Source organism: Mustela lutreola, chromosome 2 (assembly GCF_030435805.1).
Source record: "Mustela lutreola isolate mMusLut2 chromosome 2, mMusLut2.pri, whole genome shotgun sequence".
Taxonomy (NCBI): domain Eukaryota; kingdom Metazoa; phylum Chordata; class Mammalia; order Carnivora; family Mustelidae; genus Mustela; species Mustela lutreola.
In genome coordinates this window covers 193,213,161-193,232,673 of record NC_081291.1, presented here as the reverse complement: position 1 = coordinate 193,232,673, position 19,513 = coordinate 193,213,161, and the positions used below count along the sequence as shown (strand labels likewise).

Here is a 19,513-nt window from a genome sequence, read left to right as displayed (position 1 = left end):
AACTTCGTAATTTTGGAGAATATGGAACACAGGGAAGAGAGTTCTCCTACCTAGTTCAAAGGAAAAATATTTTACAGGAGGGCCTGAAGATAATCTTTATTTTCCATTTAGAAAACAACGAAATTGAAGCTTAAACTTGTCAATTTCAAAAACTAAAATGTATGGCTTTTTTGGTTTGTTTGTTTTGATGTAGGTCTGGCCCACGAGGTGCTTTTTAGAGTGGACAGGAAAACAGAATGCTTTTTAACATCAGTGTGTGTTTTGAATTATACTAACAAGCGACGTATCAGCTGCGAGGTGAGACTACATTGAAAAAGACTGCTTCAGCTTACGGAAAATACCAGCTGTCTCCACTCTGTGAAGACGGATTACCACCTGTCCTGTTATCTTCCATACACAATACAAGGCACGTTGGCCATTTCAACTAGGATAACTGTACCCATATGTTCTTTAATTCTGGTCTGCATGCTGCCTACCATTGAATTTTCGTTATGGATCATTGTAAATAGGAGATTAGCATGGGAGACAGGGTGTTTAAGCACAGTCTAAGCCCCTGTTTTATTAAAACTCCTTCCTTGTTCTCGAAACCTGTACAAGGGAAAATATTGGTGATAATATCATCAATTTTAGCTAACTAGTAAAGCATCCAAGCGTAAGCAGAAAACAGTGAGTTGCATGTGTGGGTGTGTTTTTTAAAAGTATAGGAAGTTCGGGCTACATGTCACAATAAATTAAACCATAGGTTGCATTTAAAAAAATGCATTGGCCTTGAAAATGATCACATATATAATCTGCTAGAAGCAATTCTGCTAGAAATGTCATCCTTTTCTCATCAAAATGTTACACTAGTGAATACACTTGACGGAAAATAGGATAGGAGAAGCAGCACAGATTTTTAAAATATTGTAGCTGAAAAAAATTACCTATATTTGAAAATTAAAATGTATATTTAGAATTATGTCAGTTACAATACTAAGTCGTTAGCCAACAAATGGGGATGGATACATAGGATTTCTACTGTGGAATAACCGGAGTAAAAAATGGGTTCCAATATCAAATGCATTTATTTATCTGATCAGCTTAATAGGTAATCAATATCATATGAAATGGGATGATCAGATCCTGAGTTCTGCTTTTAGCGAGAGCCGGGCTCCCTTCAGCTAGATAGAAATCAAACACAAAATTATGGCCCTGCTAAGTTTACAGTACATGCTGGTTCAAGTGAGCAATGGGCAGGACACTAGGGCAGTGAGCAGCTGCTTTCTATAGTGATCAATATTTAAGACCTTAATTGAGTAGGATTTTATCCTAATCTAAAACAATGCAAAAAAACTATAAAAACAATCTACAGAGAATATTTAAAATCCCATAGCTTCATTTTTGACTAACTAGAAAGAAAAAATAGCCTCAAATATAATCCCTCCACGGTAAATAGTCATAAATTGCAGTCCTGTTGGAGGGAATAATAGATTGATATTTGCAGGTGTATTTAGTCTTACCTTGTTGAGTTCTGATTTATATTAGTTAAATATTTTATTTCTTTCAACTTGTGAAATGCTAGAATTCCTAATTAAACTTTGAAATAAAAAGAATAGAAAGAAGCAAATAGAGATTAAAGGAACACATCACAAAAGCTTTCTTGATTTGCAAAACTTTTCTTAAAGGCAAGCAGAAAGCTATTGTAATGGTTCAAGACAGAGCCCTTTTATGTGCGCAGATGGGAAGTACTCCTAGAGAGGGTCATATTTCCTTAGGCTAAAGACCAAGGAAACTTAACTGCCCCAGGCCTGGAGTTGGGTGGGGAGAACAATTCATTCCTTGAGCACTGAGACTCAGTAATCAAAGTATGAGGACAAGGGTGTGATTTTCCTCTTCTACAAGGACAAGTGACTACCAATTCAAAGGAAACAAATTCCAGAAGAAAATGGAATCTCCCATATGGGTGAGATTTTTAAATGCGTGGTCCCTTATTTATTCACTTTCAAATTTCATTTTGTACAAACTGACTACATAATAAGCCGGACACATACACCGTGCTTGACAATTTCCAACAGCAGTTTCATACTCTTCAAAAATCACAAAGGATAAAACCTACTTGCATCAAAAATTGAAAAAAAAAAATGCTAAGTGTAGAAATGTACCCAATATTTTTAACATCAACGTTCACAATGTAAGAAAACGTATGCACATTTAAAGGTAAGTTACATTATTTTTTTTCAAATAACACTTCACTCAGTGCAAGAAATAAGTTGTTGTTGTTGTTTTTAATTTTATTTGTTTATTTGACAGAGAGAGAGAGATCAAGATCACAAGTAGGCAGAGAGGCAAGCAGAGAGAGAGGGGGAAGCAGGCTCCCTGCTGAGCAGGGAGCCCAATGTGGGGCTTGATCCCAGGACTCTGAGATCATGACCAGAGCCGAAGGCAGAGGCTTAACCCACTGAGCCACCCAGGTGCCCTAAGCAATAAGTTTTGTTGAAAGGTTTAATGTTAGTAGGGGCTTGAGGGGCACCTGGGTGCCTCAGTCAGTTAAGCGTCTGCCTCTGGCTCAGGTCATCATCTTGGGGTCCTGGGATCCCACCCCAAGTCCGGCTCCCTGCTCAGAAGGGAGTCTACTTCTCCCTCTCCCTCTCCTCTGCCCCTCCGCCCCTCATTTTCTTTTTCTCTCTTCCTAAAATAAATGAAATCACTAAAAAAGGGGAGGCTTAAGACTGAATGGAAAAACAGTACATATTTCATATGCATATGTATCCCATGTCCATTTGACATACTATTTAGACTCATCCTCTATAACTGTTTCTCCGACACTACTACAATTCTCAGTGAATGACCAGAAGATCAATAATATGCATCAATGTCTTTATTAGATGTGACTTGCTTGGTTTTTTAACACTAACCTTGGAAATAGGTGCAATGGCTTATAATATCCCCTTAATGTTACCTATTTAAACTGTACTAAAACATTAGGTAAAAATGAAGAAAATACATTTTAAAGACAAGATATGTAGGGTTTAAAAATGGCAATTTTTATAAAAAAATACCAAATGTGCATAATGACCATCTCTTCGACTTGAAAATACTTTATCTTAAAGGATCAACACAGAAAAATTACAAATAAGCCTGTTCCCTTTTTTCATTATTTTTACCAGATGTTTGTGGTTGAAACAAGACAAAACAGTGACAAACTGGAAGGACAAAAGGGGTACAGAGAATAGGGGTCCCACCATTGCACATGATAGCAAAAAAAAAAAAAAAAAAAAAAAAAAAAAAAAAAAAGACTATCATCACATCACAAGGTCAAAATTGGCCTTTAACACTTTGGGCCCCTGGGAACAAAATGCTCAAAAATATAGAACTGACAGTAGCCTAAATTCAGACTTACTCAAAATTATAAAGGTGCCAAATAATAAGAAAAACCTAGAATTTTCTAAAGGATTTTCACAATTCTAAAAGTACTTAAAATTTGGAGTAGATAAAAAGAAAAAAAATAGCATTAGGTGTTTCTGATTTTATTCTAAACTACTTCTGTCAAAGGTTCAAAGATTTTTATATTCAATGTCTATTTAAAATTAGACATTTCATAATCCTCATGCTTATCTCTATGCAAAACCACAAGGAGAAATATAGATCAGATGAGTATGGTTTTTTATCTGGTATAACATATTTCCAGTATTTCTACATACAGACTGGTTACTTTTCCCTCCCACATCTTTATTTTATTTATGACGTTTTTCTACAGCATAACCCTTAATGAGATATGAGGTTTAATTACTAAAGCATAATTTAGACCTATCCAAAATAAGCTTTTAAATATTTGTCTATGGAGGGACGCCTGGATGGCTCAGTGGGTTAAAGCCGCTGCCTTCAGCTCAGGTTTTGATCCCAGGGTCCTGGGGTAGAGCCCCCCATCTGGCTTTCTGCTCAGCGGGGAGCCTGCTTCCCTTCCTCTCTCTCTGCCTGCCTCTCTGCCTACTTGTGATCTCTCTCTGTCAAATGGATAAATAAAATCTACAAAAAAATAAATAAATAAATACATAAATATTTGTCTCTGGGAAAACCTTAATTTGTAGAACATCACATAGGAATATATTCAGATCATTCTTTTGCCAAAGTGAACTGTTCTAAATGAAAAAGCGTAGAATTGGGTCTATAATATAGTTTATCTAATGTCATTCTCTCACCCTCTCTCTCTCTTTTTTTTTTTTTTTTGAAGGAGGAATTGGGAATGGATGTTGAATTGGATGGGTCACTTCACTTACAGAATCTGTCTCCCCACCCACAGATACCAGAGAAGAGTAATATACAGAACATTTCACGAATTTGTGTTGTCATCCTTAGGCAGGGGCTATACTAATCTTTTCTGTATCATTCCAATTTTAATACATGCACTGCCAAAGTGCCCACTATCTAAATCCCCGAAGTATCAGTCTTGTAACAGTTGTGACTATGAAGGAGTATGGGATTCTAACAACTGGCACCACAATTTCCAGTCTAGTTAAGTAGTGTAGTTTCCAGGAGTTATTGTCCAGATTATTCAGAGCCTGAATATTCATTACTGGATGGGTTCAGGTATTCTCTTTTTGAGAAAAAAAGAAGAAAGACAGATGTACAAATCAAAGTTTATTAACATCCCCCTTTCTTGAACTAGGCAGAACAAGAAAGTCTCCATTGAGACTAAGTATAAGGTATACTTATTATATAAGTATACCTCGAGTAGCATGTTTAAGCATTAGCAAACAAGTTAAAAAATCTGATATTGAAAATGTTCGTCTTGAGTTGTGAAGCTGCATCATTAAATGTTCATATCTCAATCATAAATGATAATGTCCACAGTCAGAATTTCTCTTTTAAAAGGAATTAAGGGTATTACCTTTTAGAAAAATAGTAGGTCTCAAGTAGGAAAAGATTAAACTAAATTACACAAATTTAGGAGGTTTATTTTGCCTTTCATGTCATATTAAATGTTGAGGGTGGTCAATTGACTTGTTTTATGCCTAGAAATGTGATTAACTTTATAAAATCTGAATTTCCACCATCATTCTTCAGCTACAATAAAGTAAAAAAAGCACACATATTTAAGCAAAGTCTGCTAAAACTCCAGTCTGAAGAAACCCTTAGTCATCCTGAACCTTTAAGCAGGCCTTTGGCATAAACTCAGATCATGTCCCGGTTAAGATAATTTCTCTGGGGACATATCATTCACTCAGCTTTGAAGGATTCCCCTTAAATGGATTCATCTGATTCATCTGGCCCATTAACAATTCTAATTCAAAGAATCCAAACAAGAAAGCAAGCAAAAAGGAAGTAACTGGTTTTGTTTTGTTTTTTTCCCCAACCCCAACTCTAAGCTTCCATTCAAAAAATACCTCCCTTCTTTATATGCTTTCCTATGTGAGTTCTTACTAATGTTGTTAAGGAGCAGAAGCTACCACAAGACAGAGTCTAGAATTGTTCTGTGATGGTTATATTTCTTTAGATACACAGCACAGTTCTATTCTGCCCATGGGCTTTCAGCACACATTAACTGATGTTGAGTAATACGTGGTAATAAATTAAATATTAAAGCATCACATTGTGAGCACCAAAGTCTGTTGGTAACAGATTTTTACACATCAATGAAAAGAACACATATATATGATAAACCATTAACAGAAAAATATTATAAAATAATTCTAATTTATTCCTTCTCCTATGATATAAGGTTAAATTATGTTAATGACATTTACATCTATAAATGGAAAAGATATCAGTGAAAACCCCATTTTGCAAAGAGAGATATGTAAATATTTTGGAATGCCTATGGTCCATAAAAGAGGCAGAACATTAAAAGTGATGAGAGAAATGTGTGAAAACCCATGACGGAAGAACAACTTGGAAAAGTTATTAACCAGAAAAAGTTCTAGCATGGAAAATATGGTAACTTCTTATTTATTAAATAGGGTTCAATTTAGAGAACTAAAATTAGCTACAAATTTGATGCCTTTAACAATTAAAGATCAACCATTATCCCTTATTTGACAATATCTGGGTTTTGTTTCACGTAAATTTGCAGCAAACTCTTAATTGAGTGTCTGCTTACTCTTCAGGGTACTAAAAAAAAAAAGTCACCAGGTAGTCTGCGGTAGGGCAGCCAAAAGAAATAAAATATCAGCTCCATTAGACCCCAACTTATTTCTTGAACTTTACAAGTTCAGACAGCTGATTTTCATTTTTTCATTTATCTTCTCAGATGCCAGAGAGTATACCTGTAAAGTTGGGTACAATATACCTATGCATCCTTCATACTTTTAGGAAACCTGAGGTAGAAAAGAATTCTCAGGGATCCTGAGCTTTCTACCCATAAAAATTCACATATGAAAACAGAAGATATTTGGCAATTGTTCTAATTTGAGGATGTAAACCTAATTTTCCACCACATGCTTCTGCAACTAATGTACTCACCATTTCTTCTGGTTCTTTCGGGAGCAGAGGAACATTAATACGTTGACATGATTCTTCATATACTTACAAACACTTTCCCAATTTCAGTGAAAAGGTCAATGATACATTGGCAACATGTTATCTCTGAAACTATCACATCAAAGAAAACTATGACGACTGCCCTCTGACACAAAATTTATGTCATTCAGTGCTATCAATTTGTGTTTGGTTTTCTCGATGGCTATTATACCTGACCTCAGGAGATCATGGTCACCTTCAAGCAGCCCCACGTGAGTCCTCAGAAGTGAAGCTTTTGTGCATCCTCCAAACAGGGAGATGCACACATTTCCTGGGTCAGGTAATGCAAAGGTCAGACTGAAATACTGGGACTTTCACATCATTGAAGCCTATTAGCCAGAGGTAAGAAAGTCCCATTTTTTAAGTTGAAGAATTACATGTTGACTTCGAAAACATAAAACAACACGATTAAGCATAAATTGAGTAGAATCAAAGTAAGAGACCCTAACAGAAAGCTGAACACATCACAAGAACAATCGCATCAATACAAGAGAAAGGGAAGCAGTATGTGTTCACAGTGTAACACAAGGTAAGCCAACTCAAGCTTTACTGCTTCCCAGCTGTTTACTTAGTGGATTGCCTTGTCAATATCTAGGCTTTAAAAGATTACCTATGCCATGTCAGAAGATTCCACCTATAGATCTCTCCTGGACATACCAGACATGTTCTCTTAAGGGGTCATATTAGGAATGGTTTCTTTTCTCAAAGTGACTGTATCTTTTTTCTGCAAGTTTTTGTTTAAATTTCAGTTAGTTAACATACAGTGTAATATTAATTTCAGGAGCCAAGTTTAGTGATTCATCAATTACATATAATACACAGTGCTCGGGGCACCTGGGTGGCTCGGTGGGTTAAGCCGCTGCCTTCGGCTCAGGTCATGATCTCAGGGTCCTGGGATCGAGTCCCGCATCGGGCTCTCTGCTCAGCAGGGAGCCTGCTTCCTCCTCCCTCTCTCTGCCTGCCTCTCTGCTTACTTGTGATCTCTCTCTGTCAAATAAATAAATAAAATCTTTAAAAAAAAAAATACACAGTGCTTATCACAAGTGTCCTCCTTAATACCCATCAGCCATGTAAGCCATCCCTCTCTGCCCACCTCCCTTCCAGCCACCCTCAGTTTTTTCTCTATAGGTAAGAGTCTGGTTTCTGGTTTGCCTCCCTGTCTCTTTCTCTTCATCTGTTTTTTTTGTTGTTGTTTTTTGTTTTTTGTTTTCATCTGTTTTCTTTCTTAAATTCCACAAATGAGTGAAATCATGCAGTATTTGTCATTCTCTAACTGATGAAGTCACTTTCTTTATATATCACAATAAATTGGGGAAGGTTTGGGTTAAATTTATTAACCTTATTTAAAAATATTAAAGACAAAAATAAAGAACCCTAACCAACTAGCAAGTTACCTCCTCATTTTACTTGGGGTTTTATTTGGGGAGCAGATTTTTAAATACACTAATCTTAGAATAGTTTAGTTTCTGAATAATGCATAGATATCAAAGCCACAGCTTAATCCTGAATGTAAAATGTATAGCTATTAAACCAACGGACTGTGGCAGAATAAAAATGTAAGAATTTCATGTGTGAAAAGGATTTGCATGTGAAACTTAACATTTTACTGGTTCTTGTCTACAGAGATTACAAAAACAAATAGAATAGAAATTACAAAAACAAATAGAAAAATATAAATGGAAAATGGTACATTTTAGAACCTAGTGACTGCCCCATGAACAGTTATTTTACCAAAGGAAGTAAATATATATCATGCTTTGGCGTTATTACATGAGAAGGTAATTGCTTCGTATAGAAAATGCATTTGTCTTAAGTTTCACATTCACGAATAAGACTCTCTCATGATTAGGAAGTCTCATTAAGTGGGAGAAGCAAAATAGCATAAGGATTATGAGCATGGGCAAAGTTATTTAAACTACCTGAGCTTTGAATTCACCTAAAAAAATAAGGGTAATAACAATACTTACTTCATTGAGTTTTTGTGAGGATTAAGTAAATTAATAAATGTAAATCAGTGTTGGGCACATAGCGCATACTCAGAAGTACTGCTTATTAATGTAATTAACATGGCCTTCCACCTCAACTTCTTCCTCAAATTAAAAAACAAACAGATTATATTCTATGATATAGTTTTACTAAGGGCCAATTATCCTACTAAGTTAAATATAAAGTAGAAATAAGTAATGTTAACTTGAATATTAAAATTCAATATTCTTCTTCCTCTGGGTCTGTTCAGAATTTCAGTGGAGATATTCCATATACATAAACACAATTTCCAATGCTAAGTACTCTCTCTATGGTGCTTAAAAAGCTTCCAAACAGCCAGGAATGTACTTAAGGAGTTTGATTAGCCCCTTATGTCAGATAAATGAACAGTTTCTGTAAACATTAAGTGAAATACGGGTCATTTTGAAATGAGAGATTCTCTGTAGTATAATAAATGTCCCAAATGGAATGTCTCTAAAATAATAGGATTTTGTTCTCAAAATAAGTCCCCCTTTGAAAAAGTCAGAATTTTCCGGACATAAGTATAAAAAGAAAAAGGTTATCAGTGGCAGAATAGGAACGGGCGTGTTTACATGCAAAATTTGGGACAGTTCACTTGCACACTTTTTAACAAGGAACAACATCTGGCATAAACAGTCAAATCTGCCAAACTATTACAGAAAGGGAAGACACAGCGCCTAGACAAAAGCAGAAAAGAGTTTTAGCCATCTAATGAATTAAATATGTAAAAGACTGACTAGATTTCCATAGAATTAAAGGCACAAAAGGCTAGTCAACAGAAGAAATGCTGTGAGAATATAATCTAAAACTAAGGCCAGGGTGCCGGGGTGGCTCAGTGGGTTAAAGCCTCTGCCTTCGGCTCAGGTCATGTCTCAGGGTCCTGGGATGGAGCCCCACATCGGGCTCTCTGCTCAGCAGCAAGCCTGCTTCCTCCTCCTCTCTCTCTGCCTGCCTCTCTGCCTACTTGTGTCTCTGTCTGTCAAATAAATAAATAAAATCTTTAAAAACAACAACAACAAAAACAAACAAACAACAAAAAACAATAAAAACAAACTAAGGCCAAAGCTGGCCTTTAGAAATAAAGACCAAATAACATCCCTGACAGAAACATTTCTTCCACCTTCACATCACCAAGCAGAAATGTCGGGGAAAAACAGAAGAAAGCATCTTCTTCTTCCTTTTTTTTTTTTTTTTTTTGAGATTTTATTTTTTAGTAATATCTACACCCAACGTGGGGATCATACTCACAACCCCAATATCAAGAGTCGCACACTCCTCCAAGTGCGCCCCTTCTGAAAGAAATGTCCCTTCTGAAAATGGGCTTACCATTCCTGGCAAATATGACAATGCCCTACCCTTACTCACTAGTTCGCCCCAGCCACACAAATCTGTATGTCCAGGCTAAAAAAAAAACCTGAAGAATGTCAATTAAAAAAAAAAAAAAAAACACAAAATTTCAAGAAAAAGCATAATTTTGAAGAAAGTTTCATAGAAATGGTCATCAGAGCAAATTAAATTTAAAACCCTCTCCCTCTCCTTCCTCTTCCTCCCCTTCTCTCCTCTATTTCTTTCTTTCAGATACTAAGGTTGTACAGCTTTGCAAAAGCACAAGAAATATCAGAAGTTCTGAAAACATCATTGATTAGTTAATAAAGATAACCCCCTTCTATCTAGGTACAATGCCTATCTCTGACCCGTCCAAATTACTTTCCAATAGTTAACCAATTATGCAATTATTATATAAGATAGCAAATAGCATTGCCTATTCGTAGATAAGAAAATTAAGTCACAGAGGTTAGGACTACCATCAAGTCCTTAGGCAAGTCCCAGAAAATCAATTTCAAGCATTAAGCTTACATAACACTCATTCAGCAGACATTTCAGAGACTTGCTAGGCACGGTTTTAGATCAGCAGTGATAGTGACGAGCTCCTTATCCTCGTGCAGCACTCAGATCAAGAGGGGAAATCAATGGTCAACCAGTATCTATCATTAGTTACATGATTCTAGCCCTGGCTTGTTTTTTGTTTGTTTCTTTGTTTGGGTTTTTTGCATGTCATTTATGGCTAAAATGGAAAAGGACTGGATTAGGATCCCCTTTTCCCAGATGGTGTACACAGCACTATCAATACACTCCGTCCATTGATAACCAACTCTCCGAGCTGATTGGGAGAGTAAGCTCTGGGAGACATGTTTAACTCTATTTTAAAGTGGCTCCCTCCTTTGTACCAAATCAAAAGCCTATTAAAGGGAGAAAAAATAACGGCTTGTTCTAGAAGAAATTAATCCTCTTTCAAGCCATGTCTTCTGCTCATCAACTCAAGTTGTCTGAGAGACTTGCTCTTCTTGGTCCTTGGCCCCTTCCCCTTGCATGAGCATCAGGAACTCAGTACCATTCATCGTGAACTGATTGCCCAGGGTCCTCCGATATGAGAATGATAGAAACAGTCCCCTGAGGTAGGGACTTGACCTGTTTTCTGGGGTTTTAGTCACTTATATTTTCAAACTGGTAAATATTTACAACAGCTACCTGGTATATGTTTCATAGTATAAGAAGGTGAGGGGGGTGATTTTTAATTTAATCAACTCTGTTACTAAGCCGAAAAAAAAAAAAAAAGAAAGAAATTCTATTTATACATTATAAAATATTTTATTTTGTAAACTGAGGAAATGATGCTTGAAATAATAAAATAGGGAGTGATTATGAAGACATGTATACTCAAGCTTTCTAATGTACACTTAGCATCTTAAAATGTGACATAGTTACATCTAAACTTGAATCTGTAAAATAATTTCAAATTAAATATTAATCAAAGGTACGATTCTACCAAATCAATTTCATGCATTGCCATTTTGAAGGATGAAGGCAAACTGAAGTATAAATTATTTATAAGAAAAAATAACCCACAATAACATAGAGCTAATTAACACAGTAACTGTAGCATTTCAGGGCAAGAATAGAGGAAGAGGGTTTCTTTGTTCATATTTTTCCAACCAAAATTTCATGAATAAATCATATGCCTCAACCCTATTTTTAAGAATCTAAAGAAGATTTGAATCTGGCATTTTTTTCAAAACATTAAAAAAGAACTTTAGCTGAATCCATAGTAGCATATAAAAATATTTCCTCAATTTGGATGTGTGTGTATGAGTTTGACCGTGTGTGTACACTTTCTGACTTCAGCAAAAATCCTTTTAAAACTGGAACCACTTTAGTGCAGCCACTATGGAAAACAGTATGGAGGTTTCTCAAAAAAGTAAAAATAAATCAACAGCAATTCAAATTCCAGGGATTTTTGCAGGAAACGAAATTGCTACCTCAAAAAGATATCTGCACTCCTATGTTCACTCCAGCATTATTTACAACAGCCAAGACATGGAAACAAGCTATGAATGAACAAATAAAATAAATACTGTGTGTGTGTGTATTTCCACGCAAAGGCAATGGAATATTATTCAGCCATAAAATGGAGGGAAATCCTGTCATATGCAACATCATGGATAGATCCTGAGGGCATTATGTTAAGTGAAATAGATCAGACAGAGAAAGACCAACCAAACTCACAGATATAGGGAACGGATTAAGGGGTACTAGAAGTGGGATGAGGGCAGAGGGGCGGGGGAAATTAGATGAAGCTGGTCAAAAACTATAAACCTCCAGTTATTAGATAAGTCAGTCCTAGGAACGTAAAGTACAGCATGATGACTATAGTGACCAACACTGTATGCATATTTGAAAGTTGCTAAGGGAGTAGATCTTAAAAGTCCTCATCATAAGTGGGGCGCCTGGGTGGCTCAGTGGGTTAAGTATCCACCTTTGGGTCAGGCTGCTTTTCCCTCTCTCTCTGCCTCTCCACCTGCTTGTGCTCTTTTTATCTCTCTGAAATAAATAAAATGTTTTTGTAAAAATCACAAGAAAAAATAATAATTATATGCAGTGAAAGATGCAAGCTAAGCTTATTGTGGTAAATATTTTACAATATAGACATGTATCAAATCATTATGTGTATACCTAAAAGTAGTAAAATTTTATATGTCCATTATATCTTAATAAAATTGGTTAATTAATTAATTAAACTGAAACCATTTCACTTAAATTAGCACTCTTTCTATCCACCCCTTAGTAGCACTGTTATGGCTTAGAAAATGGTCAGCATAACTGAGTCAGTCAAAAGAAGTAGCAATGTAGAGGACTGTGTCCTTCTAGAATCTAGGCTTTACGTCTTGCTGTAAGAAAAAGCAGAAAGAATGTTCTAAAATTTTAAAATATTTAACATGTCTTATATTTACATGAAAACTATATTTTTTAATTATCTTATTAAATCTTCATAGCAATGATTTTATTTTTAAATCTAACATTAGTAGAGAAAAATTTGAATTCTAAAGTTTTTGGAAGGATTCTCTGTGATCACGCTTCATAACTGATGTTCAAGCTATGTGTGTTAGGATTATAATGGAGTAAAATTTTACAACATACATTGAAATATAAATGTTAATGAATAGTTCATTCTATGAAGCTTATCTAACAGTGTAGGGGGAAAAATGATGTTCATTTCTACTGAAGTAGAAATACTTCAGTAGAAATACCCATTTCTTTTTCAATATCCCTGTACAGTATCCACTATTTAGGATAAATGCCAAAACTTAATATCATTTTTAAAAGCATATTAAACTTCATAGTCTGAGCTAATGGTCAGAGTATGATATTAAATAGATGAATATTGGGGGCGCCTGGGTGGCTCAGTGGGTTAAGCCGCTGCCTTCGGTTCAGGTCATGATCTCAGGGTCCTGGGATCAAGTCCCGCATCAGGCTCTCTGCTCAGCAGGGAGCCTGCTTCCTCCTCTCTCTCTCTGCCTGCCTCTCTGCCTACTTGTGATCTCTGTCTGTCAAATAAATAAATAAAATCTTTAAAAAATAAATAAATAAAATAAATAGATGAATATTGTACTTGAAACTTTTCTGAAAAATTAGCTGAGATATATAATCATAGACTTGACTCGTCAGTGGAGTTGGTTCTAGGGAACAAAGCTTCTGAATTGGAAGTGGGGTTAAAAGAGTGAGGCATAAAACACACCAAGCTAAAAAATACAGACAACCTGTGTAATTGCCCATTAGCACCTTTGGATGTAAGGAAAAGATTTTCCTAATTATTGTTTGTTGGTTGGTGGGGATCATTATATAAAATTGTTTACTGATGGAGATTTGGTAATTACATACCGTCTGTGACCTGTACTAAGTACTACAAGTTACATAGTCTTTAGAATTAAGTGAGAAATTCCAAAAATCTAATTACAGTACAGGGGTTACGGACGATGATAAAGGAATATAGGGAGGTGTACGATTAACCTTGATGTGACAGAGGAAAGGGTAGGATACACAGAAAAGGAGGCTCAGAGTAAAGGATCGCTCTTCTGAGCTCTGAAACAATAAACACATTTTTCCAGACCAAAGGGATAGGATAAGGAGAGCATGAGTTCTAGGTCACAAGGCCAGGATCGTACTAATCCCTGCCCATTATTTTCAAGAGTTTAGACTTTAGGGATATTCAAGAACCTCTGAGTGAGCAATCAAGAGTTATTCTTACAAGTAATTTTAGAGTTTAGACGTGGGGATCCAGGGTGGTACAGCTGGTTAAGTGTCCACTTTGGGCTCAGGTCATGATCCTGGGGTCCTGGCATAGAGCCCCAAGCTGGGTTCCCTGCTCAGTGGGGAGTCTGCTTCTCACTCTCCTTCTGCCCCTCCCCCACTCATGCACACATGCTGCGTGCATGTGTTCTCTCTCTGACTCTCTCTCAAATACATAAAATCTTTAAAAAAAGAAAAACAGTTTAAACTTTAATGGCACTGAGAATCTGTGAGTAAGCAATCAAGAGGGAGAGATGAGATTTTCACTTGCAAAAGAGTATTACAGTTATCTAGGTGAGAAATGATGGTGACACTAATTAGAATAAAAGTGGGGAAGTGGAGATAAGTGAAGATACTTTAAAGCTATTCAGGACAAACCATCAGCAAGACCTAGGATCAAATGATGTAAACAGATGGAAAGAACGGAAGAAAGAATCTGGTGTTTCTGGGTGGGAAGGCTGGCTGGATGGCGGTAGTCTTTTCATAGCTGGGAAAAAAACAGAGGAAAGTCAGGGATGGAAAGGAAGATGGTCAGTCTCATATTGGACATTTGAGCAGAGGTACTACTGGGACCTCTGAATGGAGCTGGGTGTAGAGATCCAGTCCAGAGATTAAGAGAACAGGGAGTAAATCTGGACAATAGTTCTTCCAGAATCCAAAGAGGTAGGTGTGGTCATCCTGGGTAAGCCACAGAGTAAAAAAAGAAGAGATCCTCCAGGAACTTGAACATTTCAGCGATAAGCCAAGACCCAGCCAGACAAATAAGAAGAAAATCAACAGCACGTAGGTAATGGACCTTGCTAGTTGCCTACTAAACATCTGTTCTCTGTTCTTCTTTTCAAAAAATACCAAATTTTGTTTGGGGAAGAAATGGGTTGGTTAAAAACATCTCCCCTTGCTACAAAGGAAACTATGGTCTTCAAGGTGCAGTCACTTGCCCCCAGGATAGCAAACCGAGATTTAGTTGCAGGTTCAACCTCTCCAGGAATGGAAATCTAAGCCAATAAACCTGAAATTTTCTGGTTAGCACCAATGACGTAATCTGGTACAGGGAACTGCTCTATTCCTCAAGGGAAGATGAGGTAATGTATATGATGAGACCCCCTAACACTCTCCTTAATGAAAGGTGACCTTGCCAGAAACAATCCTTCCTTTACTTTTGCTGATAACTATTGGCCCCACCCTCCTTCCTATAAAAACCTTCCATTTGTTGTTACAACTCCTAGGGGCATCTCTCTACTTGCCATGTGGGATGCTTCCTGATTCATGAATCACTTAGTAAAGTCAATTAGATCTTCACATTTACTCCCCCGAGTTTTGTTTTTTAACACGACGCATCTTTGCAACTACAGCTGGCCATGTGACATAGTTCTAGCCAAGGTAATGTAATAGAATTCTACCCAGTGAGAGTTCCAGAAATTTATTGTTGTCCTGTGTTTTTTTTGGTTGTTTTTGTTTTTTTGTTTTTTTTTTTTTTTAAAAGGGGGCGAGAGCTGCTGACTTTTTATACTTCTCTGTCTAGCACAGCACAGAAAGATGTTATTGATAGGTACAGCTAACACGTTGTAACCACCAAGAAGAAAACCACATACTAAGGCTGGCAGAAGAGCAAAATAGGAGGAAGCTGGACTCTTGATGCCCTTTGAAGCTGTCATACTTTTACTGTACCGCCTTCCTCCAGAATCAAATTAAAACCAGTCTATTAAACTGCCCAACTTTGGTTACATGCAGTAGGATCTAATGTGGATCTAGCTGGGTGCCATGAAATTCTGGGAAAGCGAACATTTCGCAAAGGAGGTCTGTTGTGTCAAATGCTTGCAAGAGGTAAATTATATCCATTACACAAAACAAAGTTTAGAGAGCTGAGGTCAAGACTATTAACAGTAATAGGAAATTAGTGAAAGAGAAGGCTAAGGCCACACATGGTGCTAAGCACCTCTTTGCAAAGTTTTGGGAAAGCACCATATTTGAATTGCTTGTATGTTTGGAAGATTGACTGGACCCCTGTTATAGCCTTCAACATACTGATGCAGAAGAAAACATTCCTGGAAGAAAAAAAAAATGGAAATAGAACAGTATATCATATTCTTTACTCTTATGTTCTTGAAACAAAGAAACCATGTAGATAAGTGACCACAACCCTGAACAGGAGATAACACAGACACTTTTGTAATTATATGTCCACCCATAGGACGCCAAAACTAATTTTTACCAAAACTGCATTCTGAAAAAACAATTTGCTTTCTGAAAAAAATATTTTGGCATTCCATATAAATGCGGGAATTATAGTAATGTAGATTCCCCTACTCATGCTTCATAGAATTCATTAATATTTTAAAACCTCTACAGTCTTATGGAAAAGAGATACGTGGAAAAGTTTGTTTAAAGTAAAGACTTAATGTACAAATTATTTTTTAACAGCATACAGAAATACTTCACTGGAACATATATATTTTTTAAGTATTTTATTTATTTATTTGACAGAAATCACAAATAGGCAGAGAGGCAGGCAGAGGGAGAGGGAGAAGCAGGCTCCCCACTGTGCAGAGTGCCTGATGCAGGCCTCGATCCCAGGACCCTAAGATTATGACCTGAGCCGAAGGCAGAGGCTTAACCTGCTGAGCTGGAACACATTTTGAGAAAAGCCACAATGAAATATTTAAATGCTCACCATGCCAATGACAATAACTATATTATAAACCCTCAAAAATATATTTGTCATAAAAGACATACCATGCACTGATATATGAAGACGATACATCCTTTCACCAATATTTATAGGGATTTTAGGTATATTTATGTATGAGAGGCTGGCTGACACTGGGGAAGGAAAGCTCGTTCTGAATGTAACCATATATGGCATTAGTTTGTCAGCCTTCACTTACCTGCAATGAAGAGAGACACCCTTTGGAACCATAGGAAAGGAAGGAATACCCCTATCCATCAATGTGCCTACCATAGTGAAGAGCTCATGATACAACAGTCACCATGTATATACTGCTTTGTCAACCAGCCACACTTCTAAGAACTTCATATATATCAACTTATTTAATCCTCCTCAAACTTCCCTAAGGTAAGAAGCATGAATATCCCCCCCCTTTTTTTTTTTTAAGATTTTATTTATTTATTTGACAGAGAGAAATTACAAGTACACTGAGAGGCAGGCAGAGAGAGAGAGAAGGAAGCAGGCTCCCTGCTGAGCAGAGAGCCCGATGCGGGACTCGATCCCAGGACCCTGAGATCATGACCTGAGCCGAAGGCAGCGGCTTAACCCACTGAGCCACCCAGGCGCCCCATGAATATCTCCCTTTTACAGGTGAGGGAACTGAAACATAAAAAGCTTAAGTAAACTCACCAAGGTCACAGTTATGTTAAATGAACTTGCCTTGACTTTGCTGAAAACACAATTAATGACAGAATTAGTTGTCACTTATTCCGCACAAATTTTATAGGTACGAGTAGATATCTATAAACAAAATACATATGTGTAAACATATATACAAATTACAAACATATAAATTCTATTTTTAACTATAAAGAATGTCCAGAGTGTACTCTATAGATAAAAACCATTGTACAGGGTGAAGAGAACCTTTACCTTCAAACAACACAAAGTTTTCTTGGAATAGTTCCTAAGAAATGTATGGTTATTCATCTGGGGTTGATGATTGAAATTTTGAGGGAGGCTTAAAGAATTATAACCAATATAGTTCAGAAAGAACAGAGATTTTAGTGGTAATTAGTTGAAGGAAGAAAGGGAGAGAAGGAAAGAAAGTAAAGAAAACTGTTAAGGAGTTGATTTTCTTGCCTCCTGGTGGTACAGAATATGACCACAGAATTCTGAGTTTCTTCAAGGTTTCAGTTTTTGGTGATTTAGGCAAAAGATGAGAGGACTGGAGTTAAAGGCAGCTGTCAACATGTTCTCAATCCACGGACCACAAAAATATTTTCTACTCTCCTGTGGAATTTTGGCTCTTTGCTACTTTCTTTCCTGAGGTGGTCCCAAAGGAAAATACACTAGAATCATATTTTCCAAGAATTCCCTTAAGTATGATTCAACAAGGTTACAACCTGTCCTACGCTCTCGTTTTAGAACGAGGAGAAGTCACTTGAGTAAGCTACGATAGGCGCTGAGTTTTGTGATCAAAATGCTCTCAGTATCCTTCCACAGCAAACACAGACTCCTAATCCATTTTCTGGTGTCTGACAGAGATAAGAATCTGATAAAATGGTAACTTAATGTGACTCAATCTAGATAAAGTAGAGTATTGTGTGGAGAAGAGATACAGGGTGATGGAGAGAAAGACATTGAGAAAGGATATAAATCCTTGGGAGGAAGGGATGTCCTTTTGCATTTTCTTTTTAACTTTCTGGCTTTTCTTCTAAGCTCTACTTCATCCTTTATTGGGTAAGATTAAAAAGGTCCCCATTCAGGCATACTAAATAATTTGGTCATAAACTTTTATTTCTCTTGACAAGTGTAAAATGTCATAGGCGCTATTAAAACTTCCATTTAGACCTTAGGTTAAATACGACTTAAAATGTTACTAAAGCTACAGTTTCCACTTCGGAAATACTAAGAGACTAAGATTAAAAACTATTTTATACTCAGAAACCTAAATTAAACATCAGATATAATTTATTAAAAAATTAGGCCCTGCTTAATAACTATCTTCAAACATATGAGATGCTATATTAAAAAAAAAATGGCTTTTCTATTATCACTTAGCCTATAAAACGAAAGAAAGACTTCCATAGCATAGGATTTAAGTAAATGAAAGTAATAACTTTGTGTTAACATATGCTGAAGCGTGTGAGGGTTACTCATGATGGAGGCTAGATAATCTTTGGCTCTGAACTGAGTTTAATACAACAAATGATCTTTAGATAATTTAAACTAAAAGTTAGAGGAACAGATTAAATGACTTCCAAATGACCCTCCCAGCATGGTTCTATTCATTTTAGTAAATTCTAGAGTGCTAAATTTTCATTCTAGAAAACGTAAAGTAAAATTAGCCATAGATACAGTATTTCACATTTGGATTATGCTAAGTAAATACAGACTTCCATGAATTTACATAAAAACACCTAAGATATGGTTCATGTATTACTTTTCTCGATAAGTGGTGTTATGGAGATTGATAAAGTTTTGAGTATCCTGTTCTTTGCTTAATATCCCACTATCTGTAAATATTAATACATAGTAAACACTGTTTTCCTTCTCCATCCAGGCTAATAATATATATTTCTGTCCTCTTTTAAGTGTAATCCTTACCATTACTACAACCCCCAACACATACTCTACCTCTCTTCCGTCTGCATTTCTCTCACATTTTCTCTTTGTCTGTCTTGCTCTCCCTCTCCCTTGTCCCCTCTGTCCCCCACC

General features: G+C 36.4%; 1 protein-coding gene and 1 non-coding gene across 6 annotated transcripts in view; both read right to left on the bottom strand.

Annotated features, from left to right (window-relative positions):
• Positions 1 to 19,513, bottom strand: part of ROBO1 (roundabout guidance receptor 1) — a 1,177,330-nt gene that overhangs the window by 314,498 nt on the left and 843,319 nt on the right. The gene's annotated exons all lie outside the window — the stretch shown is intronic.
• LOC131826153 (U6 spliceosomal RNA) lies at positions 4,294 to 4,397 on the bottom strand. The gene has a single exon (XR_009351448.1). It is a non-coding gene; the product is annotated as a U6 spliceosomal RNA (small nuclear RNA).